Genomic DNA, 26,258 nt, shown 5'->3' on the forward strand with positions numbered 1-26,258 from the left:
AACAAGGCATGTGAACTTGTAATTGGTATCATTTATCCAAATATATTCAACCAAGATGTGCACATTTATTACAGCTATTGTTACAATTCAGGCAATTAACCAAATTTATGCAGAGATCTGAATATTCTTTTTCATTTACAACATTACAATATGCCATTAAAGTTTCCACTGAATTGAAAAAAAGTTAAAGAAATGTGGAAAATGTTAAGTGATATTTCAGAGAAAAGTTAAATTCAACACAAGATTAAAATTTAGTGATTAATTTCATCTTCAGTTCAACTGTACTTAACTGGTTCAGCACTCTTAGCTTCACTTATATATTACTTATCTAATTTTAATGATAATGCACTTTTTAGGAGATGTTACACACATCACCTGGTTAAAAACCTTTGGTCATGTCTGGAAGCAAATGGTAACTTAGGCTTCAAAGAACATGAAGACAGTATTAACATATTAGAACTATACAACGGACTTTATTCCTCAGGCTAATATATGTGAAGGGTTTCAGTTGTACATTCAGAGTGACACAATACTTGTTATTTAGTATTATATGAGCACAATTACCAACAAACTTCGGTCCCTTTTCATTCTCTCCTTTATTTCAAAGGAATCATGCTAATCCTTGATGACATTTTGTTATTCCTACCTACAAATCCTCCAAGACCATGGGTCCTCAAATGGAGAATGAGGACTTGGAGCAAAAGGGGAGATAGATGAGCCCCATTCTTCCCAATGGTGAAAAACATTAAAGATCTGAAGGTGGGAAGTAGAGACCAGGTTTCGTATAACTGCAGAGCCACTATGTTGACATTAAATTGTCCAAAGTAGTCCCAACCCAAGTTCTTAAAGATTTGCTTTTTAGCTGGTGGCACTTACTTCCTATCTTCCAAACAACAAGAAGGACTTACTAGAAGAGCCACCAGCTGATTCATCAAGCATGATGGAACAAAAAGTCCATAATGTAGGCCAGCATATGTACTTTTCAAGAAGAAGCTGAGGAGAAGGATGTCAATAGCTTCAGGGTTGTGTGTCACAGATTCAAGGATGCATACTGCAGAGAAAATTGACATAATGTTGCAGTAGTCAATGGCATTATGAAATTTGAGCACATGCAGCAAAAGCCTCTTTCCATGCGTCATTCTGACTGTCCTCTCAATTTTAACTAATGGAGTCATGACCCATTGCAGTAGAGCTAAACTTTATCTCTTAGAATCTTGTCCTTCATGTGGCTGCTCATAAGTGTGATTAAGTGCATTTTGACATCTGACTGCATGATATACATTGATCTTCAGTCTTGCATAACAGAAAATCTGTACTAGGAATAAATGAAACTATTTCCTGATTACCAGATGAAAAATTTTGTCCCAGCTCATGCCTTCAATATTTGCTCTGTATGTACATCCTGAAACTGGTGAGGTTCTCTGGATCTCTGCCTTTGCTGTTGAGCGAGGAGCAAGTGAGGATTGCAGATGCTGGATATCAGATTCAAAAAGTGCCACGCTGGAAAAGCACAGCTGGTCAGGCAGTGTTGGAGGAGTAGGACAGTCAATGACAGTCTGATGAAGATCTTATGCTCGAAACATCGACTCTCCTGCACCTCAGATGCTGCCTGACCGGCTGCGCTTTTCCAGTGCTGCACTTTTTCATCTTGCTGTTGAACGTAAATGAAAGTAGATAAGTCGAGGAATGCATGATCAGTTAAATGTGTCTTGATTCATGATCCCCAGATCATTTTGTGATAGTTTGGAAGGATGCAAACCAAAAAAATGAAAAGCCAGGACAGCGCTTACTCTTTTAAGCCAATGTTAGAGGATTTCTGCCAGTGGAGTGAGGTTGTAGACCTTTACATAGAAAGTAGCACAGATTCACAATAGCAGCCTTAGAAAATTGTCCAAACTTCCTCTGAGAGATGGTTGAAGGGCTTCAGCAGCCTACAGATACACTGCAGGAAACTGTGGTTGGTGGGCTGGTATCATCTGTCACATGGGATACAGTAATATTGTGGCATTGTTATTGCCCTAGCAATCCAGTGGTCTAAGGCAATGTTGTGGGTGGGGAATTCAAACCCTACAATGGTAAATAGTGGGATTTAGATACAAAGCATCTTTAATGGTATTTGAAAACTCGCTCAGGAACGGTCATCATGAAACTGTCATTTATTGATGTTAGAAACACCATCCAGTTCACAAATATCCTTCAGAGCTTTTGCATTTGTCACTCTTTCCTGGTCTAGCCTTCATGATACTTTTAACTGTTTTAATGTTCTCCTCCTTTTCCATCATAAGGAGAGAACGGCAACAACTGCTTAAAACTAAATAAAACCAAAAACCTTGTTCAAGACACTTTAAGGAGCGTTTTAAAGGAGGAGATGGAGAGAGAGAGAGAGAGAGAGAGACAGAGACAGAGAGAGAGACAGAAAAAGATTTAGGGAGGGACTTCCTATATTTATGAGCGAGGCAGCCATAGGATTGGTCACAAACAGTATAGAAAACTATCCACATAGCTTGTCATAGAATTCCGACAATGTGGAATCAGGCCATTTGGGCCATTGAGTCCACACCAACCATCCAAAGAGCATCTTACCCTGATCCAACCCTCTTACATTATCCTTGTAACCCTGCATTTCCCATGGCTAATCCGTCCAGCCTAGATGCAATGGCCAATTTGGTATGGCCAATCCACCCAACCTACACATCTTTGAACTTTGGGAGGAAACCAAAGCACCTGAAGGAAACCACACAGACACAGAGAGAATGTGTGAATTCCATACAAATCGTCACCCAAAGGTAGAATTGAACTTGGGTCCCTACTGCTGGGAGGCAGCAGTGCTAACCACTGAGCCACCATACCATCTTGAAGTCCTTGCGTGCTCTGAGCAGGGCTTAAAAATCATGAGGGCTAAGGGTGAATTCACACTCAAAAGCTATCAAAATGCCCAGTTCAAATATCAGGTGATCAATGGGAGAACAGTTAGAATTTTAGTGATGGAAAATGTACTCCACCGAGCAAGAGTTACAGCTGGGGGAAGGGAAATTATGATGCAATTAGGAAAGATTTAGGAAGCGTAGAATGGAGAAGGAAACTGCAGGGGATGAGCACATTAAAAATGTGGAGCTTATTCAAGGAAAAGCTCCTGTGTGTCCTAGAATAGTATGTACCTGTCGGACAAGGAGGAAGATATAGAACGCATGAGCTGTGGTTTACTAAGGAAGTGGAATCCCTGGTCAAGGAGAAGAAGGCGGCTTCTGTAAGGACAAAATGTGAAAACTCAGGGCGCTTGAGGGTTACAAGGAAGTCAGGAAAGACCTAAAAAGAGAGCTCAGAAGAGCCAGGAGGGGACATGAGAAGTTGTTGGCAGATAGGATCAGGGTTAACCCTCAGGCTTTCCATAGGTATGTCAGGAATAAAAAAATGACGAGCGTTAAATTAGGGCCAATCAAGGATAATAGTGGGAAGTTGTGTGTGGAGTCAGAGGAGATAGGGGAAGCACTAAATAAATATTTTTCGACAGTGTTCACTATAGAAAATGAAAATGTTGGTGAGGAAGATACAGAGATACTTGCATCTAGACTAGAAGAGATTGAGGTTCACAAGGAAGAGGTATTAGAAATACTGCAGAATGTGAAAATAGACAAGTCCCCTGGCCGGATGAGATCTACCCTAGGATCCTCTGGGAAGCAAGGGAAGAGATTGCCGAGCCTTTGGCATTCATCTTCAAATCATCATTGTCTACAGGAATAGTGCCTGAGGACTGGAAGATAGCAAATGTGGTTCCCTTGTTCAAAAAGGGTAGTAGAGACAACCCTGGTAATTACAGACCAGTGAGTCTCACTTCTGTTGTTGGTAAAGTGTTGGAAAAGGTTATAAGAGATAGGGTTTATAACCATCTAGAAAAGAATAATCTGATCAGGAACAGTCAGCACGGTTTTGTGAAGGGTAGGTCGTGCCTAACGAATCTTATTGAGGTTTTTGACAAAGTGACCAAACAGGTAGATGAAAGTAAACCGGTTGATATGGTGTATATGGATTTCAGCAAGGCATTCGATAAGGTTCCCCACAGTAGGCTATTATACAAAATGCGGAGGAATGGGATTGTGGAAGACATAGCAGTTTGGATCAGTAATTGGCTTGCTGAAAGAAAACCGAGGGTTGTAGTTGATGGAACATGTTCATCTTGGTGTCCAGTTACTAGCGGCGTACCGCAAGGGTCGGTGTTGGGTCCACTGCTGTTCGTCATTTTTATAAATGACCCGGATGAGGGCTTAGAAGGGTGGATTAGTAAATTTTCGGACGACACTAAGGTCGGTAGGTTGTGGATAGTGACGGAGGATGTAATAGGTTGCAGAGAGACATAGATAGGATGCAGAGCTGGGCTGAGAGGTGGCAAATGGAGTTTAATGCAGACAAGTGTGAGGTGATACACTTTGGACGGAGTAATCGGAATGCAAAGTACTGGGCTAATGGTAAGATTTTTGGGAGTGCAGATGAGCAGAGAGATCTCGGTGTCGATGTACACAGATCCATGAAAGTTGCCACCCAGGTTGACAGGGTTGTTAAGAAGGCATACAGTGTTTTGGCCTTTATTAATAGACGGATTGAGTTCCGGAACCAGGAGGTTATGCTGCAGCTGTACAAAGCTCTGGTACGGCCATATTGTGTATAGTTCTGGTCACTGCATTATAAGAAGGATGTGGAAGCTTTGGAAAGGGTGCAGAGGAGATTTACTAGGATGTTGCCTGGTATGGAAAGAATGTCCTATGAGGAAAGGCTGAGGGCCTTGAGGCTGTTCTCATTAGAGAGAAAAAGGTTGAGAGGTGACTCAATAGAGACATACAAGATAATCAGAGGGTTAGATAGGGTGGACAGGGAGAGCCTTTTTCCAAGTATGGGGACGGCAAACACGAGGGGACACAACTTTAAAGTGAGGGGAGATAGGTATAAGACAGATGTCAGAGGTAGTTTCTTTATTCAGAGAGTAGTAAGCGTATGGAATGCTTTGCCTGCATCGGTAGTAGATTCGCCAAGTTTAAGTGCATTTAAGTTGTCATTGGACAGGCAAACAGAAGTACATGGGATAGTGTAGGTGGGATGGGCTTCAGATTATTATGACAGGGCGGCACAACATAGAGGGCCGAAGGGCCTGTACTGCCCTGTAATGTTCTATGTTCTATAATTATAGAAGTAGAATCCTTACTGTGCGAAAACAGGCCCTTAGGCCCAAAAAGCCCACACTGACCCTCTGAAAGAGTATTCCACCCAGACCCATTCCCCTACATTTACACCTAACCTATACATCCCTGAACACGATGAACAATTTAGCATGGCCAATTCATCTAACCTGAACATCTTTGGACTGTGTGAGGAAACTGGAGCACCCGGAGGAAACTCATGCAGACATGGGGAGAAGGTGCAAACTCCACACAGACAGTCCCCCAAGGCTGGAATCAAACCTGGGTCTCTGGTGCTGTGAGGCAGCAGTGCTAACCACTGAGCCACCGTGCCACCCTTGTTGTATTGACAGAATTGGCAGGCAGCCCTTCTTTCTATCAGAGCTTATTTCTTTCCCATGCTTCTTGCTGATAGGCCCATTAGCTCGGAGAACATACCCACAACAACTGCAAAAGGCACCCAAGCTACAACTCTTTCCACAAACCTTGAGGCCCATTAGCTTGACACTTGTGAATCTAAGAACAGCAAGTGGAGATGAGAACCAGCTTGTGATTGGAGGAGCAGTTGGGAAGTGAAGTGGTGATTGTGTCACTGGGGCTGCTGCTGGCTAAGTCCAGGCCTTGGTGGGGATGGGGTTGATGTCACTTGAGCCTGAGCCATGGAGGGAGTGCAGCACAGGACTGGGAGTATACCAGTGCCTGGGTCCAAGCATTAGGGATTGCTATCAGTTGAAAAGATGTCTCAGTGCGCAAGGGAGCATGCTAAGCCTGAGTCGGGATGGGTTGTCAATGTGTGAGAGCCGGCCTTGGTTGGGTGGGCAGAGTGGTTAAAGGAGGTGGGGTTGCTGTTGTCTGAATCTGCAAGTGGGCAAGGGAGCTGAAAGGCCAGCAAGGAAGGGCAGAGTCGGCAAAGGAAATAGTTGCAAGCAAACAAAGAAGAGTCTTTAGAATATGTGAGCAAATTTAAAATGCGTGAGCTACAGAGATGGTGGAATCTGCAAGTGGAATAAACTGGGAGAACAAGGCTGCAAAGTTTCAAATCTATTAACAAAAGAATATTCTGTCAAGTCAGAGCCAAGAAAGCTTAAATTACTGAAGAGTTCCTTAAATTTTTTTAAAAACAAATGTGAGATCCTTAGTTAGGGCTGAACATGTTCAAGGGCTGATAAACAGAAGGAAATGCAATTGATACTATTGCATGACCACTGTTTCAGTTGTTAAATCTGGGATCAAGATCTGAGATTTAACAAAAAGGACTGTAACTGCTTGGTTAAAAAGTTTCAGTTCTGTACATGAACAATTGAGATGCACTAGCTGTTTCCTCGTCAGTTTGCAGAGAGTGCATCTTTGAATGATCTCTTTTATGTTTGTAGAAGTTACTGTTAGTTTGCAAAAACCTCTCACTAATCTTTTCCTGATATCTTGTTGTTTTGATTGTGGTTGCCAGGAAATTAATACTTTCCTTGTCTGGTGCAGATTTAATTTACTTGAAGATTGATAATAATTGAGGGTATTGATGCTTTCTCCTTAAATTGCTCCTGAGAGAGCCCAAATGTCCTGTATGTCAATACAAATACAGTAGGGGAGGATTCCTATGTAACTGCATCATCTAATTACTAAGTCTGTGCGAATAAAAATAAGGAGTTCCTGAAAACAAAAAGCAGTCGTCAAAAATCTCAAGAGTCAACAAAGAAAACAAAAATAAACTCTGGCTCTTTCAGGGGTTGTGGGTATGGAATAGTGAGATTCTTGCTTTCCATAGAATTGTAGAGTCATACTGCACAGAAACAGATCTTTCGGTTCAACCAGTCCATTCTCAACCTACCTGCCTGCACTTAACCCATATCACTACAAGCATTTCTTATTCATATACCCACCCAAATGTCTTTTAAATGTTGTAACTCTACCCATATCCACCACTTCCCCGGGCAGCTGATTCCATGCACGAACCACTCTCAGTGTAAAAACTTTGTCCCTCATGTCTTTTTTAAATCCTTCTCTTCTCACCTTTAAAATAGAGCCCCTAATCTTGAAATCCCCCATGCTAGGGAAATTCACCTTATCAATATCCCTCATGATTTTATAAACCTCCATAAGGTCACCGCTCCTATGCACCAGTGAAAAAAGTCCCTTATCCAGCCTTTCCTTATCACTCAAACACCTTCTTTCCTGGAATCCTGGTAATGCTTTTCTGCATCCTCTCCAGCTTAATAATAGCCTTCCACAACAGTGCAACCAGAACTGGATACAGTACTTCAGAAGAGGCCTCACCAATATCCTGTACAAATGCAACATGACATCCCAACTCCTGTACTGTGTGAGATAAATTGTAAGTCTCAGTAAGCAGTGTGAGCAGGTAAATATGTCGAGGAGACATCCTGTGAAGTTAGATGTAGACATTCAATATTTAGTTCTCCTCAAGATTTTCAAACTTCCAAAGTCTACCTGCAGCAGACAAATGGGGTAGCAGCTATCTTTGTTATTTTCAGATGCACATGATTGAGAAAGCAACAGTGTTATTTCAGCAGGAAAGTCTTGTCATCAGCATCAATGATGAGCATACATAAGCTGCAGGATTCAGTTGGGTGAATAGTGAAATTGGCCAAAACAAAATGAGGAAACTCTTATTTTAAGGCTTACATGACCCATAAGTGGCTGATGACCCTAAATTGTAACTTACCTCAATTTTCTTGAGCACAATAATGCAAAATTATGGTTTTAAGTGCAAAAGCTAGCAAAGGTATTCAGGAAGAAAATACTTTTCACACTTCCATGTTCATAGATTTTTTTTTTCTCCAAGATCAGCAACAAAAATAATGTTCGAGACTTCACTGCCTCTCTATCAGACCCTGACTACAAGCAGAAGTAAATGCAATGAAGAAAAAAATACTGCATTAAAAAGCTTTCATTGTTGCTGTAGGCATTTATTGATTCATGTAATAATTTTATTCCACCCCACAAGAACACATCAATTCTGAAATTCCATAAATTACATATATAGTGTTTGTAGTGGCCTCTCCGATCTAAAACTGCGGATTAAAAGAAAATAATCACTAGACATTCATAATCAGGTATAAGCTATTAAATTTTATATTCTTTGTCTATGCAAGTGTATGACTTAGAATTCACTTCAGGTATCACTGAGATTAGCTGATACCAATATTAAGGCTCAGGTTGCTCTTTACTGTATGAAAGTGAGGACTGCAGATGCTGGGGATGAGAATCAACGTTTTGGGCAAAAGCCCTTCATCAGGAGTGATGGCCTCATGCCTGATGAAGGGCTTTTGCCCAAAACGTCAACTCTCCTGATCCTCGGATGTTGCCTGATCTGCTGTACTTTTCCAGCACCACACTCTCTGCTCTTTACTATCGTTAGTTGTGTTGCTCCAGTAATGTATTCTAGTGGATTTAAAGCAAGTAGCTACAAGATTACTTAGTCAATACATTGCTTGTAGCAGGAAGAGCAGCTTTACACATTTATTCTTTTTAAGTACAGTCTTTTAGTCTGATGGCACATGCTATTATCTAAAATGAGAACCCAATAAAAAAAAAACTGGCTTTGGAAAGATTAGTATTTCCTCAGGATCTCATCAAGTCGCTTGGAAGCATCACACAGTACTTAGCATATTGTAACTTTCTTGGAAGAGTAGTAATTATGCTGATGTTAATGAATGAAGAAACCATCTTGTGCAAACACAGATCTTATAAACAGTACCTAGTTGAATAAGGAATTATTCTGATTATAGAATATCAAACTAAAATGTTAATGCTGACCACAGGATACAGAGAGGAGAATGCCACTACTTGAGATATATGCTGTGCGTGTTATTAGGAATTTGTTCCCATGGTGAGTCCTGGCAATTCTGTCTCAAGTTTAATTTTAGACTCAGAGTCAGGCTCTTACATAAAGCTTCCGAACAGCAAAGATCTGTAAGTATTCTGGTTCAGCAGGAAGATAGTGAGGACTGTGGATGCTGGAGATCACAGTCAATAAAATGTGGCAATGGAAAGGGCACAGCAGGTCAGGCAGCATCTGAGGAGCAAGAGAGTCAACGTTTCGGGCATCATCTGAAGAAGACTTATGCCCGAAATATCGACTCTCTTCTTCCTCAGATGCTGCCTGACCTTCTGTGCCTTTTCCAATGCCACACTTTATCAACTCCTAGTTAAACAGGGAGTTACCTGAGAATGGTACTTGTTTGTCAATCAACTGAAAGCTATTGCTTACAGGTGAAAAATAGAATACTGCAGATGCTGGAAATCTGAAATAAAAATAGAAAATGCTGGGCAAAAATGAAAACAGAAAAAGCTTGGGAGAAATAAAACCTCAGCAGGCTAGGCAGCATCTATTTATGGTCAAGGTGGCAGCGTAGTAGGACACTCTAACCGGAACTCTCCTTTTTGTTTATTTCTTGTTTCCTTCTCTTTTTTTCTCCATTCTTTACCGATGGAATTAACAGAGATTAGTTTGTCAAATGGACAACAATCATCAAAGCTGCCCAAGCATGGCTATCCTCAGTAACATCTTCTTACGAAAATACAATCCTTTATAATTGGTTGTGAGTGTCTACTAATAGAATTGCTGTAATTAATGATAGCGATTAAATAAAGTATGCAATGAGATAATTGTAAAGCACGCACTGCTAAAGTACAATTACTATGAATTTCAGTGCAAGCAGTCATCAAAGAAGATAATGTGCTTAATGAAAAAAGCTTTTTTTTTGGAAATCATTTGCAATATTTTGGCAAGGCGGAAAAATTGAAACGTTAAGTGCTTTTGGTTCAATGTGGCATAATTTACCACATCAGGGTGCATGTGAGCTCAAAAATGAAAATGAAAAAGGAAAAAAAAGAAAAGAAACTCTTCTGTGGAGATTATCAATATCACATACTCTTTACATCAGAGACCTTTCACCAAAATTATTGTGAATTATGTTTCTTACGTGGACTTGTAATCATCATCTATCAATGGCAAATTTGCTTTTGATTCTACTTTAAGTAGAATGTATTAGGCGAAAAATAGGCTTACTACAATTTTTTGGGGAAGGGCATTGTGACTTTGACATTTTGGTGTGGTTCCCTTGGGGAAATATATAAATCTAGTTCTTCCACTTCATATGATTGCAATGAGTGATCAAGCATCTGCCACACTGCCTTTTGTCTGTGTTACAAAGGGGGCTGAGCTGCATGTGTTAATAACACATTGTGCAGACAGCCTGCTCTCCTTCAAGGAGTTCTATCACTCTGAAAGGGAAGCAATACTAAATAATATTAATTTCAGTTTCAGCACTTTGATCACGGAGTTTCAGAATGTAAACAAAAGTTGGCAACACTGCAGTGTATCCTTAAAAATTGAGAGCTCCATGGTTAACATGTTGATAGATGCAGTTAATTTGTGACAGTATGCCAGGAAAGAAGGATTGGCTGACCACAAGATAGCAGAAAAGGAACAGGCAGATACAAAACAAATCTCCCATGCGCATCCTGTTGTCCAGTCAATATTCAGTTCTGAGAGATGGTACAGCTGAGGATTGTAGGCACAACTGTGTCTTTGGAACCATAGGTAGCCCGAGCTGCACAGGGGTGGAGAGGAATAAGAGGAAGACTGAAAGAGCCACTGTGATCAGTGATTTGTTAGTTAGTGCAACAGATAGGCATTTCTGTGTTTGCTGATATGAATCCTAAATAGTGAATTTCTCAACAGGGATTGCTTAACTCTTTGGGTTTGTCTGTTTAAAACAGTAAAGCACATTACAAGTTATGAAGCAGGCATAACAGCAAACCAGCAGATTTCTGAATATGCAAATGCAAATCCACATTAAGCTAACTGTCAAATAGAGTTGCAACATTGAACTCACATGACATCTGAAGTTCTTAAAGGTGAGGTATTTTAAGAACAACGTGCATACAGAACAGTCTGAATGAATGTAGACTAATTAAGGAGAGTGACCATAGCTTCCTTGATGGAAAATCATGTTCAAATAACATGGAGTTTTTTTTTTGTTGAGTTAACAGAAAGGGCTGATGAGGTCAATGCTAGTGATGTAAAGAATATGGACTTCCAGAAAGCTTTTGATTCCATGTCACACAACAGGCTTGTGAATAAAGTTAGAACTCATGTCATATCAATCACAGTAGCAACATGGTAAAAAAAAATTATCTGCATAACAGTAAATAGAGAGTAATGGCTCACGGATGATTTTTGGCCAGGGTTGCGTTTATAGTGGAATTCCTCAGGGATGCTTGATTTTCTTGATATGGATTAATTATCGAGACCGACCTTGGTCTACATCGCATTATTTCAAAATTTGTGATGATAGAAAATTTGTATGTGTTGCAAGTTGTGAGAATGGTTTAGAACTTCAAAAGAATAGAAACAACTTGGTAGAGTGGGTGCAAAACAAAGATCAACATGGAGAAGTGAGAGGTAATATGTTTTAGTAAGAACACCATGGAAAGACAATTGACATAACTGCACAGAGGCCAGTATCCAGTCACCTTTTATTTACCTGTGCGCAGTCTCCTGGCCATGTGGCCAGCCAGCTCAGAGTAGGTCTCCAGGAGTGTGGAGATTCTAAATGTCCTCTTTATATTGGTCAGTTGGAACTTCCTGATTGTCTCAGGTTAATAACACCAGTCAAGGATCTCGGAGTCAACAAGATCCACATGACTCCAATCACTACAACAATACAAAATAAAGGATGCAACTTGATATGAGGACAGATGCAGAGGGATCTAGGTGTATTTGGGCATAAGTCATAAAGCACTGCAGGATATGTTGAAAGAACAGTTAATATAGCATGCAATATTCTCAACTGTAATAGTAGGGACACAGAGCAAGAGCAAGGAAACTGTTTTAAGTTTATATAAGAAGCAAATACAGCCTCAGCTAGAATATTGTGTCCAGCTCAGTGCTGAAACATAAGAAGATTGTGAAAGCATTGGAAAAAGTGCAGAAGAACTATTTGAGTGTGCTGCAGGAGCTAGAGTTGTTTTCTTGGAGAACAGAATGCTGAAAGGGAACTTTGTTGAAGACTCAAAATCACAAGAGGCCTTGACATATTAAATTAAAAAAAGGTTCCTGCTCTTGAAGCATTTGAGATAAAGAACTCACAAATTTAAAATAATTCATAAAAGAAGAAAAGTGATTGAAAGAAATGCCTTTTCACACAGCATGCAGTTACAGTGTAAAATACACTGCCTGACAGTGAGATAGAGACAGGTTCAATTGAGGCACTCAAAAGGGAACCAGTTCATAGTTTAAAGATGAGGAATGCCCAATGTTATGGGGAGAAGACAAGAGGCAGGCACTTGGTGTGATGCTTATTTGAAGAGCTGGTGCAGGATGATGGGTCAAATAGCATCCTCTGCACTATAACAATTTTGTGATACTGTATTTTTAAGATCTTTCTGCCCTCGCTAAGCAACTCTCATTGCCAAATCCAAGATCGTACCACAAGTTTCCCTCTGAAAGCTCCAGAGTAGCTTAAGAAGTTATAATAAATCATAGAATCCCTACAGTGTAGAACCAGGCCATTTGACCCATTGAGTTCACACAACTCTATAAAGAGCATCCCACCCAGACCCACCACCTACCCTAGCCCTGTAGCCTTGCATTCCCCATAGCTAATCCACCTAACCTACAATCCCTGGACACTTTGGGCAATTTAACAAAGCCGATCCACCTAACCTGCACATCTTTGGATTGTGGGACAAAACCAGAGCACTCAGAGGAAACCCACACAGACACAGGGAGAATGTGCAAACTCTATGCACACAGTACCCTGACATTGGAATCAAATCCAGGTCCCTAGCACTGTGAGTCAGCAGCTAACCCCTGAGCCACCATGCTGCATAATAACAGATGTTATTCAAAGTGATCTTACCTGTAAGTTGAGTGCTTGCCCCACTGGTAATAATAGAAATGCAAGACTCCCATCACAGCTAAATATTCATTCATTGATCAATGTCAAGCAAATCCATCCAATGAATCTACATCATCCAAATTTGGAAGTTGGATCTCAGCTATTAGGGCTGTGTGACATCATGTTGTACTAGATCAAAAGGTGCAAGTGCGTGTTACCAAAACTTTTCCTGAAAGGAGGTGACATGCAGGTCAGGCCAGAAATGATTGCCAGTGGAACAGTAGCTAGCTATTCAGCTGCTGTAGTATCACTACCAGGACTACAAATCTAAATTTCACGCAAAGTTAATGTTTTCAAATTACTCTATATAGGAGTTTAATAATTATTCACTGTACAAGTTTGCTGGAATAGCGTTTTCTTTAACACCCTATTAATGAAAACAGCATTAGTACTTTGTTAGATAACTGTGTGTGATGTTTTCACTTTTGTCTTTGTATGCGATGTTATGAAGGGAATTAGAGAACTGTTTTGCCCATAACCATTAATAAATGTCTCTGATTGTTTTGAGGAAATTCTTAAACCAAATCTGACCCGGCAGAAGACATAATCACAGGAAATGCAATTAAAAAGAAAGATGCAGGTTTAAGTCTTGTCAGGATAAGTAAAGTTTACATCTGTGAAAGATATTATTTACGTAATCCACTTGAACAGTGGAAACAAACAAAAATACCAAATTTTTCAAATGCAGTTGGTTTCTCAAAATTCCTCTCAGACATAAATCAAAGTTTATTTTAAAAAATCACTATCGGGAAGACTTTGATGAGCAATAATTGAAAAGTATAATTTGCAGATGCTGGAAATCTGAAATAAAAACAGAAATGCTTGGGAGATCTCTGTAGGTTCTGGTGCAGTGAGAGAACCAGAGTTATGCAATTCAATTCAGTTCAGTGATCTTTCATCAGAAATGAGTGATGTGCTTTCTGATTGTCAATGTTAATCTGTGTAACATATATTACAAAGAGTCCGGTCCCTTTTGAGACAGCTACCTTGAAGTTTTTTTTTAATAACACTAACTAATTACACAGTTAAAATAACATAATCACAAACACTCTCCTAGTTATGTGCTTACTAATATTACTATATATTAAATACAAATAGTTGACTGACTGAACACACTACACTGACTACATGAATAGGAGAGAATGATTGAAGGAGAGACAGCCATCTTTACATTTGTTGTGATGCCACATAAGTGATTTAAATGTACATGTCTGTTTGATCTGGAATCTATGCGATAATACAACACATTAAAAAAGTTTAAAATGTAACAGATTTTACATTAGATTACTTTTAGATTAGATTACTTACTTACTTACAGTGTGGAAACAGGCCCTTCGGCCCAACAAGTCCACACCGACCCACCGAAGCGCAACCCACCCAGACCCATTCCCCTACATTTACCCCTTCATCTAACACTACGGGCAATTTAGCATGGCCAATTCACCTAATCTGCACATTTTTTGACTGTGGGAGGAAACCGGAGCATCCGGAGGAAACCCACGCAGATACGGGGAGATTGTGCAAACTCCACACAGTCAGTCACCTGAGGCGGGAATTGAACCCGGGTCACTGGCGCTGTGAGGCAGCAGTGCTAACCACTGGGAGCAGGTTGTAGTTGGGACAAGGACAAAAGGAAGACAGGAGAGACAGAATGACAGAAAAATTAGTTCAAGGGCCAAAAGGAGTGGAAGTGGAGCAAAATAAACAAGAAAATGAGAGATGTATGTGCTGCATTTTATATTTTTGACTCCCTTCTCTATTCAACATTCTTCTACCTCCTTCCCAAGATACATAAACAGGAATGTGCTGACAGACTTATCATTTTAGTATGTTCCTCCTCCACTGAACTGATTTCTTTCTCAGTTCACTCCATTTTTTGCCCTTGTTCAGTCGTTTTCCATGGCTCTTCTGATTCACTCTGTCAGTTTAATAGTTGCCAATTTCCTTGTCCCGACCAAGTCCTGTTTATCAGACACCCAATCTCTCCACATATCCATCCTCCACCAGGATGAATTGAGGGATTTCTTCTTTTTCTTCCTCAAACTGCAGGTCCAACCAATTGTCATCATCCCCCACCCTCCTCTGAGACTGCTTGCACTCTGAACAAGTTCTCATTCAACCCCACTCATCACCTCCTTCAAATAAAGAAGCGTTAAGATGGCTTTGGAATTCAATCGATTCATGGCTGATCTGATAATCCTCAACTCTACTTACCCTCCTTTTCCCTACAACCCTAGATGGCCTTACTGATTTAAAATAAGTCTGTCTCAGCCTTGAATATATTTAACAACCCAACCTTGACAGCCCTTAGTGATAAAAACAATCTATTGATTCACTATTTTCTGAGAAAAGAAATTCCCCTCATCTCTCTGAAATATGTGACCCCTTACTCAGAGATTATGCCCTCTGGGCCTAGATGCTTCCACATGGAGTAAAAACCTTTCCACATCTACCTTGTGAATTCCCAGATGAATCTTGTATGTTTCAATCAAGTTGGCTCTCAATTTGCTAAATTTCAATGAATATCGGCATAACTAATTCAACCTTTCCTCATAAAGCAGTTCCTCCATGCTTGATATCAGTGGAGTGAACTTTCTCTATACTTACCTCCAGTGCCAATGCATCGTTCCTTAGATTGGAAGCCCACAACTGTTTAATAATATTTCAGCTATTGCCTGTATAGTTTCAGCAGAACCTCCATATATTTATATTCCATTCGCTATGAAATAAAAGGCAACATTTCCATTTGCTTTCCTTATTACACATTGAACTTGGATGCTAGTTCTTGGTGATTTGTCGACCAGGAATCCTAAATTCCCCTGTTCTGTAGCTTTCTACAGTATTTCTCTAGGAGAAAGTGAGGACTGCAGATGCTGGAGATCAGAGCTGAAAAATATGTTGCTGGAAAAGCGCAGCAGGTCAGGCAGCATCCAAGGAGCAGGAGAATCGACGTTTCAGGAACCCTGAAGAAGGGCTTATGCCTGAAACATCGATTCTCCTGCTCCTTGGATGCTGCCTGATCTGCTGCGCTTTTCCAGCAACACATTTTACAGTATTTCTCTATTTAAATAATATTCAGTTCCTCTATTCTTCCTATCAAAATACATAAACTCACATTTTCCAACAATTTATTCCACCTGCCAAGTTTTTGCCCACTTGATCAATGTCTATATCCCTTCGTAAACACTCTGCATTCCCCTCACTTTTTGCCTTCCTATCTATTCTTCTGCAAACTTGGCTACAGTCCATTCATTTTCCTCAGCTTCTTTGATACCTTCTATTTTCATCAACTGAGGACTGCCAACTATTGGACCCACCCCACCCCTCTTTCCACCCTTACCCCTCCACCCCACACCTTGACTCTGCTTGACACATTTCCTACAGATCTGCCATCACATCATCTCCCCCTTCGCAAACCATGAGCAGTTTCCATCGTTCTTCCCAACAGCTTATGTATTCAACAGATTATTTTTCACCATTTCTACATGTTTCACTATTATGTCAAAAACACACAGATCTCACCATCCCCATCCTTCAGTTCAGCAAATACTGTTCCTTTTGTGATATCTCGGTCCATTCCTCAATTACCCCAAATATCATTCTCTTCCTATGACACCTCGCTTGAGATGTAATAGTTGTCCTTTTCTCTCCTCTCTCCTCACATAAGGCCGGAAACACTACTTCAATGTAAAGCAACAGTTTACTTGTGGTTCTTTCAGTTTTGTTGTTCACAAGGTGGTCTCTTCAACGTTAGGATGATGAAATGCAGTTTGGTGACCACTTTGAGAAAATCTCCATTCTGTCTGCAACTATGATCATGAGTTTCCAATAACTTCTCATTTTAATTCTCCACCTTTTGTCTGATTTTTCTTTACTCAGCCTACTGCACTATTCCTGTACGTCTCAACACTAGATAGAGGAGCAACATTTCATCTTTCAACTCAACATTTTACACATGCACAAACCTTAGACTAAATTTAACAATTTCAGACCATAAACTGTTGTTCCCATTTTATTGAATTTTTTTCTTTCAGTCTGCAATGCAATTGCACTAGGTAGGTAAACTGAAATTGTTTTGTTCCTTTCTCATGCCATTTCTGTTACCTGTAGCCCTGTAGGAATAATTTTTCTGTATGGACTCTCTCCTGTCTTCTATCTTGCTGTAGAATTTTGTTTAGTCCTGGTTACAACCACACTAGGTCAAATCTACAACTTCTCAATTTATCTCGGTTTTGATGAAAGTTCACAAACCTAAACACTGTGGGCAGCACGGTGGCACAGTGGTTAGCACTGCTGCCTCACAGCGCTAGAGACCCGGGTTCAATTCCCGACTCAGGCGACTGACTGTGTGGAGTTTGCACATTCTCCCTGTGCCTGCGTGGGTTTCCTCCGGGTGCTCTGGTTTCCTCCCACAGTCCAAAGATGTGCAGGTCAGATGAATTGGCCATGCTAAATTGCCCGTAGTGTTAGGTTAAAGGGGTAAATGTATGGGTGGGTTGCGCTTCGGCGGGTCGGTGTGGACTTGTTGGGCCGAAGGGCCTGTTTCCACACTGTAAGTAATCTAATCTGATCTAATTTCACTCAATTCCCTCTTTACACAGAAGGTCTCTAACCTGAGAGTTTTTTTGCAGAATTTCTATGTCCCCAGTGCAGAATTTTTATGTCCCCAGTGTAAACTTGTACGTGGCTCAAGTAATAATCCTGCAATTATAACCTTTGAGGTGTTCTTTTTTAATTTAGTCCTTATCCAGTGATAAAGAGCCGCTAGTATTTCCATTAATCTAACAGACAGGTTGGTTAGATCAAAACCTCTGGCTGGAATCTTATTGGTATCTGAGCGACATGAAATATGGTGAGATTGGTGGCAGAATCAGATGAGAAGTCTGGTAAGGCCTATCCTGATATTGGGAACATCTTGGAGCATCTCTGTTGGCAGAAAAAAAATTGTTATTTCTTTTGCCATTTGTAATCTAAAGCCGAATGAGAGGAATATGGAGAATTACTTTAGCATGAAAATGAAATGCCAGTTTTGAGGTCAGCTAGTTCTCAGAGATCTTGAGACATTCTGATAAGCTTGAAGTGTTTTGCAGATAAAAACACACTCACTATATTCATGCATCTACCAAGCTTGGAGTGATAGAGACCCAATAGACTGCTTGAACATCCTCAATGGTTGATTTGCCACAATCCTCCAGATCACAGAAATCCAGAAATTCAACATCCTCTGATGAAGACATCCCTCTTCACTTTGGTCTTAAATTCTCAAATGATTGGAGCTGAGTGGAATTGGTTCTTGTTTTACGACAGAGAAAAGAACTAGCTGCTTGGTGAGTCTCTGTTGTATCAATATTGGTGGCAGTTTTAATAAAATATATAAAAGGTAACATAAGTAAGTGAATAATGTAATGAAATAATGAATTGTTTCTCATTAAGGAATATTATTCAGGTGTTCTGTCAAGGCTGGAGCATTTGGAAACTCCTGAAAATTATTGTGGTCCCAGGCAGCGAGGCCTGCAGAAATATTTGAAGTTGACACAGCATCAGCTCAGAGTTTATAACCTAGGGGTTGAATCACAGACATTGTGATGAATAAGGAAGGGGAAAAGTTATCTGGATTCTTTGTACCAGGTAACTTAGATACAGTTTTCTAATTTGGTCAAGGACAGGAGGGACAGTGAATAAGATAAACAAGAGAACCCAGAGAGCAAACATGCTGAAATTTCAGCCTCTGTATGAGGTCTGAGCTTCTCTGAACCTGTTTGGATAGGAGCAGGGTGACAGAACGGATCTGCAAACTGTATGGCACTACAGTACAGGAATAACTTATGAGAAGGTGATAGTACAGTGCATGAGGATTGACACTGTTTTCTGCAGTATTGTGTGAGAGTAGAGACAGCTATGTTGCCTGCACAGTGCCAGGTTTTTGTACATTTGCTCAGGGTAGGAAAATAAATTACAGTCGGAAGGGAAGGAGTCGGTGATCATGGTCCATGTAGTTACTAATGACATGTAAGAACTAGGACAGAGTTTCTTCGCAGACAATAAGGAGATAAGGACTAAATTAAAAAAGAACACCTCAAAGGTTATAATTGCAGGATTATTACTTGAGCCACGTACAATTTTACACTGGGGACATAAAAATAGAGAGAATACACAGCTCCAAGACAAGTGGGGAAGAAGTGGGTTCCAAGTTTGGACCACTGGCACCAGTACAGGAGAAAATGGTTGTTCTATTGGGGTGGGTGAACCGTGATGCAAGCTGGGGACAATGTTGTCTTAAACCACACAATTAGGATAGTTAGGAAAGGGTTTTAAACTCAACAGTGAGGACAGAGGGATCAAGTGTTGAAAGAAATTCTGGTCTCCCTCCTGAAAGAAAGATGTTGTGAAACTTGAAAGGGTTCAGAAAAGATTTACAAGGATGTTGCCAGGGTTGGGGGGGTTTGCGATGAAAGGAGAGGCTGAATCGGTTGGGGCTGTTTTCTCTGGAGCGTCTGACATTATACAGGTCTTAAAAATCATGTGGGATATACATAGGGTAAATAGACAAGATCTATTCACTGGGTTGGGGACTCCAGAACTAGAGCGCACAGGTTTAGGGTAAGAGGGGAAAGATATACAAGGACCTAAGGGGCAACTTTTTCATGCAGAGGGTGATGCGTGTTTGGACTGAGCTGCCAGAGGAAGTGGTAGACGCTAGTACAATTAAACATTTAAAAGGCATCTGAATGGGTTCATGAGGAGAAAGAGTTTACAGGGATATGGGCCAATTGCTGGCAAATGGGACAAGATTAATTTAGTTTATCTGGTCAGCGTAGATGAGTTGAACCGAAGGGTCTGTTTCTGTGCTGAACATTTCTACGACTCCTTGTAGTTTATCAAAGAGTAGAGACGAGGCAAAAAACAAAAATAGAAATATGAGAAATGAGGGTCAGAGAATAGCAGGAAGGGCAGAGAGGAAAAAAAACCCTAAGAGTACACAATCAATTAAGGCAACTATTACAAAGGTAAAAAGATAAAACAAAAATATACTTTTAGTCAATGCTTGCACAATCTGTAACAGAATAAACAAATGGTTCGCATGCATTGAAGCAAATAAATATGATCAGAATGCTTTACGATGAAAAGCCTAGGTGTAATTTTGAGAGATATTGGACATTCAAGAAAAAAATAGAAAACTAGATATAGGGAGGGGTAGCACTGTCAATAATGCCACTAGCAATAATACCGCTCGGCTACCATTTTTCCATTTTTGGTACAAGGTCGACACTTCCCATTTGCAAATTTTGTTTACTGTTGTCATGAATGTTGATCAGGCTTTTCTGTCAGGAGTCATCTTTGTAAATTGCTGTACTAACATTTTTCATTTGACATTAATATGTCAACTGTCACAGTGTAATGTAATGGTCTGGCCACTTGGTGTCACCAAGTCACTGAACTTCTGAAATGGCTCTTTAAATGTTAAAACTCATGTGCATATTTCAAAAAACATTGTCAATGACATCAGTAGATTTTCAGTAATTATACAAAGTTAACATAAAAAGATGGAAGAAAATGCATCCAAATACATCCTTGGAAGTATCATCAGCAAAGAGGGAGAATTCATGCCAATTTACCCATTCAGATTTGGTTGATTTTTAATATATTCAGGTATAAAAATAAACTATTCAATTAAATGGAATCTTCGATTCACTTAGGTGTTAAAACTGCACCACATTTTAATTGACTACCATTTGGGAATAACTTCTTTCATCATCGGGTTGGCTTTTTCCTAACTTCAAACCAAGGTCATCTGTATAATTACAACACAGCCTTATGATTTTCTATTCCCTGTTTAAATTGGCACTCATATGTGCCAAAGGGTTTGATGAGTAATTTTTACCACCGTTAAAGCTGTTAGTCTGACGTTCTGCATCAGTTCCTTTCAATTTTAAGAATTACATTTCCTCAAATAACACAAAGAGTACAGTGTTACATTTCTGAGCCTTTTCCCACTCTCCCTTTTCTATATCAGGGGCCATATTTTAGATTAGTCACACAGCTGAATCAATTCTTCTTGGTTGCCAGAGTATTACTCTGGGTTTGTTGTCACTAAAATAGAATGAGACAGGTTGTAACTAAAATGGCAGCCATCGTAGGGGATGGTTCACAATGTAATTGCAACAATTTCCTGCCTGACATGAATGATACTTACCAGGAAACTTGTTTGGACACCAGTTTAGGGCTGTGTAATGAGCACATGGCAAAAGTGATTCTTCAGAATCAATATTTGAGGCTGAATTGATTTCATAAGTGTGGCAATAAAATTTAACTTTTTTTCTATTCACTGATGGGCTATGGGCATCGCTAGCAAGGCCCTCATTTATTGCCCATTCCTAGCTGCCCTTGAGATGGTAATGGTGAGCTACCTTCTTGAACCACTGCAATCTATTTGACGCTTGCCACTAGGGAGGGAGCTCCAGGAATGTGATCCAGTAACACTGAAGGAACAGCATATATTTCCCAGTCAGGATGGTGAGTGACTTGGATGGGAACCTGCATTTGTGTTGTCATGTATTTGCTGCCCTTGTCCTTCTATATGGTAGCAGTCATGAATTTGGAAAGCCTTGGTAAATGTCTGCAGCACATCTTAGATGCACTGCAGTTACTGAGCATTGGTGGTAAGTGACTGAATGCTTGCGGATGTGCTGCCTATCAAGAGGGCAGCTTTCTCCTCAATAGTGTCAAGCTTTTTGATAACATGAGCTGCATTCTTCCAGGCAAATGAGAAGTATTCCTTCACACTCTTGGCTTGTGCCTTGTAGATAGTGAACAGGCTTTGGAAAGTCAGGAGGTGAGTTACTCACTGCAGGATTCCAAGCCTCTGACCTGCACTTGTATTCAGGGCATTAAAGGACCAGTCCAGTTCAATTTTTGTTTAGCTTAAACATGGGAAAATAACATCTGTCAAATAACATTGGTAGCACAGTAATATAGGTGTCACACATGATATGAAGTATTTTCAGCAAATGAACACCATGTTGACAGCAGTTTTGTGAATAAAACTCTTCCAAAGTTTTGAAGTCACAAAATAATAATGAATCAGAAAAAATAATTTGCAAGCTTAAAAAATAATACGAGTTATTTGATGGCAATTAACCTATGTGATTTGTAGGATTGTACTTGTCATTTTTCGTTCTCCAGTTGACTCACCTTGTCACATTATTCTTTTGAAATATTACTGCATAAATATTATGGTTCTGCTCAGTTGCTGGTGAAGGCAATGGTGCAAGAACCTGTCTGATGAGTCACACTGATGTGGGCTGCTTTACAATTTCTACTTCACATTCTGACAAGGGCTGCTGTTTTGATTACTCATGTACACACCATCTAATAAGATCTTGGTACATACTTACATCAGTAGGGCTTCTCATAAGAACATAAGAAAACAACAAACAGGAGCATGTGATTGGGAGAGAGTGGGTGGATGTACAACAAGTCAGCATCCTTGAGAATCTTTGGAATCTGAGCTGGGGCTATGTCGCGGAGAGGGAAAGAGTACCTCAACAGTGCATCTTAGGAGGCAGTCACATCCCTTAGATTATTCACATTGAAGTTAGTTCATTGTCAGGTACAAAGAGTGTGACTGTGAGTAAAGTCTGGTATTGGGATCCAAAATCTAGCTTTGGAGAAGTCTCAGCCAGTTCCCTTAGCTAATAAGTACAGAGGAATCTCAATTATCCAAACGACATGGGTGGGGAGTATTTTATTGGATAATCAAATGTTCGGATAATCGAGGTTCCTCTGTACAAGGTTCTTGCTCCTTATGTGAATGAGAGCACATATTGCAAAGACAATAACCAAATAGTGAAAGCACTGAAGTACAAAGTTCAATTCATGTGTGAGGACTTCAGACACATTTAGACCTAATAGGGGATAGCTCAGACAAAATACCCTGTTCTCTGCAACAAAAACAGAGTCACCATATGTCTGTTGCCTACTTGGTGCCAAGGCTTATGACATCTCTGCTGGACTGAAGAAGAACTTGGAATGGGTGGAAAAGAATTGAATTATTGTGGTCTAAAGTAGGTAGGATTATGAAAGAGGAACCGCTAAGCAATTTCAAACAACTTGGGGATAAATTAGAAAGTAGAACTATAAAGGTAATAATCTCAGGATTACTACTCAATAAACAATAGACAATAGATGCAGGACAAGGCCATTTGGCCCTTCAAGCCAGCACCACCATTCATTATGATAATGGCTGATCATCCACAATCAGTATCCTGTTCCTGCCTTATCCCCATAACTCTTGATTCCACTATCTTTAAGAGCTCTATCCATCTCTTTCTTGAAAGTTTCCAGAGACTTGACCTCCACTGCCTTATGGGGCAGAGCATTCCATACATCCACCACTCTCTGGGTGAAGAAGTTTCTCTCAACACTGTTCTAAATGGCCTACCCCTTATTTTTAATCTGTGTCCTCCGATTCTGGACTCACCCATCAGCGGAAACATGCTTCCTGACTCCAGAGTGTCCAATCCTTTAATAATCTTATATGTCTCAATCAGATTCCCTCTCATCCTTCTAAACTCTTGTGTATACAAGCCCTGTCGCTCCAATCTTTCAACATATGACAGTCCCGTCATTCCGGGAATTGACTTCGTGAACCTACGCTGTACTCCCTCAATAGCTAGAATGTCCTTCCTCAAATTTGGAGACCAAAACTGCACATAATACTCCAGGTGCAGTCTCTCCAGGGCCCTATACAGATGCAGAAGGACCTCTTTGCTCCTATACTTAATTCCTCTTGTTATGAAGGCCAGCATGCCATTAGCTTTCTTCATTGCCTGCTGTACCTGCATGCTTGCTTTCATTGACTGATGTACAAGAGCACCTAGATCTCATTGTACTTCCCCTTTACCTAACTTGACTCCACTTAGATCCTAATCTGCCTTCCTGTTCTTGCCACCAAAGTGGATAACCACACATTTATCCACATTAAACTGCATCTGCCATGCAGCTGCCACCCATCTAGTCTGTCCAAGTCACCCTGTATTCTCATAACATCCTCCTCACATTTCACCCTGCCACCCAGCTTTGTGTCATCAGCAAATTTGCTAATATTATTTTTAATGCCTTCATCTATATCATTAATGTATATTGTAAACAGCTGCGGTGCCAGTATCGAACATGTGGTACCCTATTGGTCACTGCCTGCCATTCCAAAAGGGATCAGTTTACCACTACTCTTTGCTTCCTGTCAGTCAGCCAATTTTCAATCCAAGTCAGTACCTTGCCCCCAATACCATGTGTCCTAATTTTGCTCACTAACTTCCTCTGTGGGACTTTATCAAAGGTTTTCTGAAAGTCCAGTTGCAACATATCCTGTTACTGCTATCCAAATGAGTCGTAATTTCATCTTTTATCATTGACTCCAGCATATTTCCTACCACTGACGTCAGGCTAACCGGTCTATAATTCTCTGTTTTCTCTCTCCCTCCCTTCTTGAAAATGGGACAACATTAGCTATCCTCCAATCTGCAGGAACTGATCCTGAATCGATAGAACATTGGAAAATGATCACCAATGCATCCACGATTTCTAGAGCCACCTCCTTAAGTAATCTGGGATGTAGACCATCACGTCCTGGGGACTTATCAGTCTTCAGACCTAATAGTCTATCCAACACCATTTCCTGCCAATATAAATTCCCTTCAGTTCATCCATTACCCTCGGTCCTTCAGCCACTATTACATCTGGAAGATTGCTTGTGTCTTCCCCAGTGAAGACAGGTACAAAGTACCTATTCAACTCTTCTGCCATTTCCTTGTTCCCCAGAATAAATTCACCCATTTCTGTCTTCAAGGGCCCAATTTTAGTCTTAACCATTTCTTTTCTTTTCACATACCTAACAAAGCTTTTACTATCCTCCTTTATATTTATGGCCTGTTTGCCTTTGTACCTCATGTTTACTCTGCGTATTGCTGTTTTAGTTATCCTCTGTTGCTCTTTAAAAGTTTCTCAGTCCTCCATCTTCCTGCTCATCTTTGCTATGTTATACTTCTCTTTTATCTTTATACACTCCTTAACTTCCCTCATCAGCCACAATCACCCCTACCTCCCCTTAGGATCTTTCTTCCTCTTTGGAATGAACTGATCCTGCACCTTCTGCATTATACCCAGAAACACCTGCCATTGTTGTTCCACTGCCATCCCTGCTAGATTATTGAACTTTGGCCAACTCCTCCCTCATAGCTCCATAGCTCCCTTTGTTCAACTGCAAAACTAACACTTCTGATTCTCCCTTCTCCCTCTCAAATTGCAGATTAAAACTTATCATATTATGGTCACTACCTCCTAATGGCTTCTTTACTTCGAGGTCTCTGATCAAATCTGGTTCTTTGCACAATGCCAGATCCAGAATTGCCTTCTCCCTGGTAGGAGAAAGTGAGAACTGCAGATGCTGGAGACCAGAATTGAAAAATGTGATGCTGGAAAAACACAGCAGGCCAGGCCAGGCAGCATCCGAAGGGCAGGAGAATCGATGTTTCGGGCATAAGCCCTTCTTCAGGAAGCCCTTCTCCTTGGTAGGCTCTAGTACAAGCTGTTCTAAGAATCCACCTCGGAGGCATTCCACTAACTCCCTTTCTTGGGGTCCAGTACAATCCTGATTCTCCCAGTCTACCTGCATATTGAAATCCCCCATAACAACTGTAGTAATACCTTTGCGACAGGCCAATTTCAATTCCTTATTCAACTTACACACTACATCCAGACTACTGTTTGGGGGCCTGTAGATAACTCCCATTAGGGTCCTTCTACCCTTAGAATTTCTCAGCTTTATCCATACTGACTCTACTCCTGATTCTATGCCCCCCCACCTCCCCTCGCAAGGGACTGAATATCATTCCTCACCAACAGGGCTGCCCCACCTCCTCTGCCTGTCAGTTTGTCCTTTCGATAGCACGTATCGCCTTGAATATTGATTTCCTAAGCCTTGTCCACTTGAAGCCACGTCTCAGTTATCCCCACATTGTACCTGCCAATTTCCAGCTGAGCCTCAAGCTTATCCTTATTTCTTATGCTTTGTGCATTCATACATAATATTCTTAATTTGTTACTCCCCTCACCCTTCCTATCAATCCCTATTTCACTTGACCATACTGTATGATCCCTTCTTGAG

The 26,258-nt window shown here is 40.5% G+C and overlaps 1 protein-coding gene across 1 annotated transcript in view; it reads right to left on the reverse strand.

The window, feature by feature from the left end:
* The window catches only part of LOC122551725 (low-density lipoprotein receptor-related protein 1-like), a 1,910,187-nt gene that overhangs the window by 880,597 nt on the left and 1,003,332 nt on the right, over nt 1-26,258 (reverse strand). The window lies entirely within an intron of this gene.

The sequence above is a fragment of the Chiloscyllium plagiosum genome, unplaced genomic scaffold, assembly GCF_037043375.1.
Source record: "Chiloscyllium plagiosum isolate Xiang-an unplaced genomic scaffold, Cpla_swu_hap1 HiC_scaffold_7, whole genome shotgun sequence".
Classification (NCBI taxonomy): Eukaryota; Metazoa; Chordata; class Chondrichthyes; order Orectolobiformes; family Hemiscylliidae; genus Chiloscyllium; species Chiloscyllium plagiosum.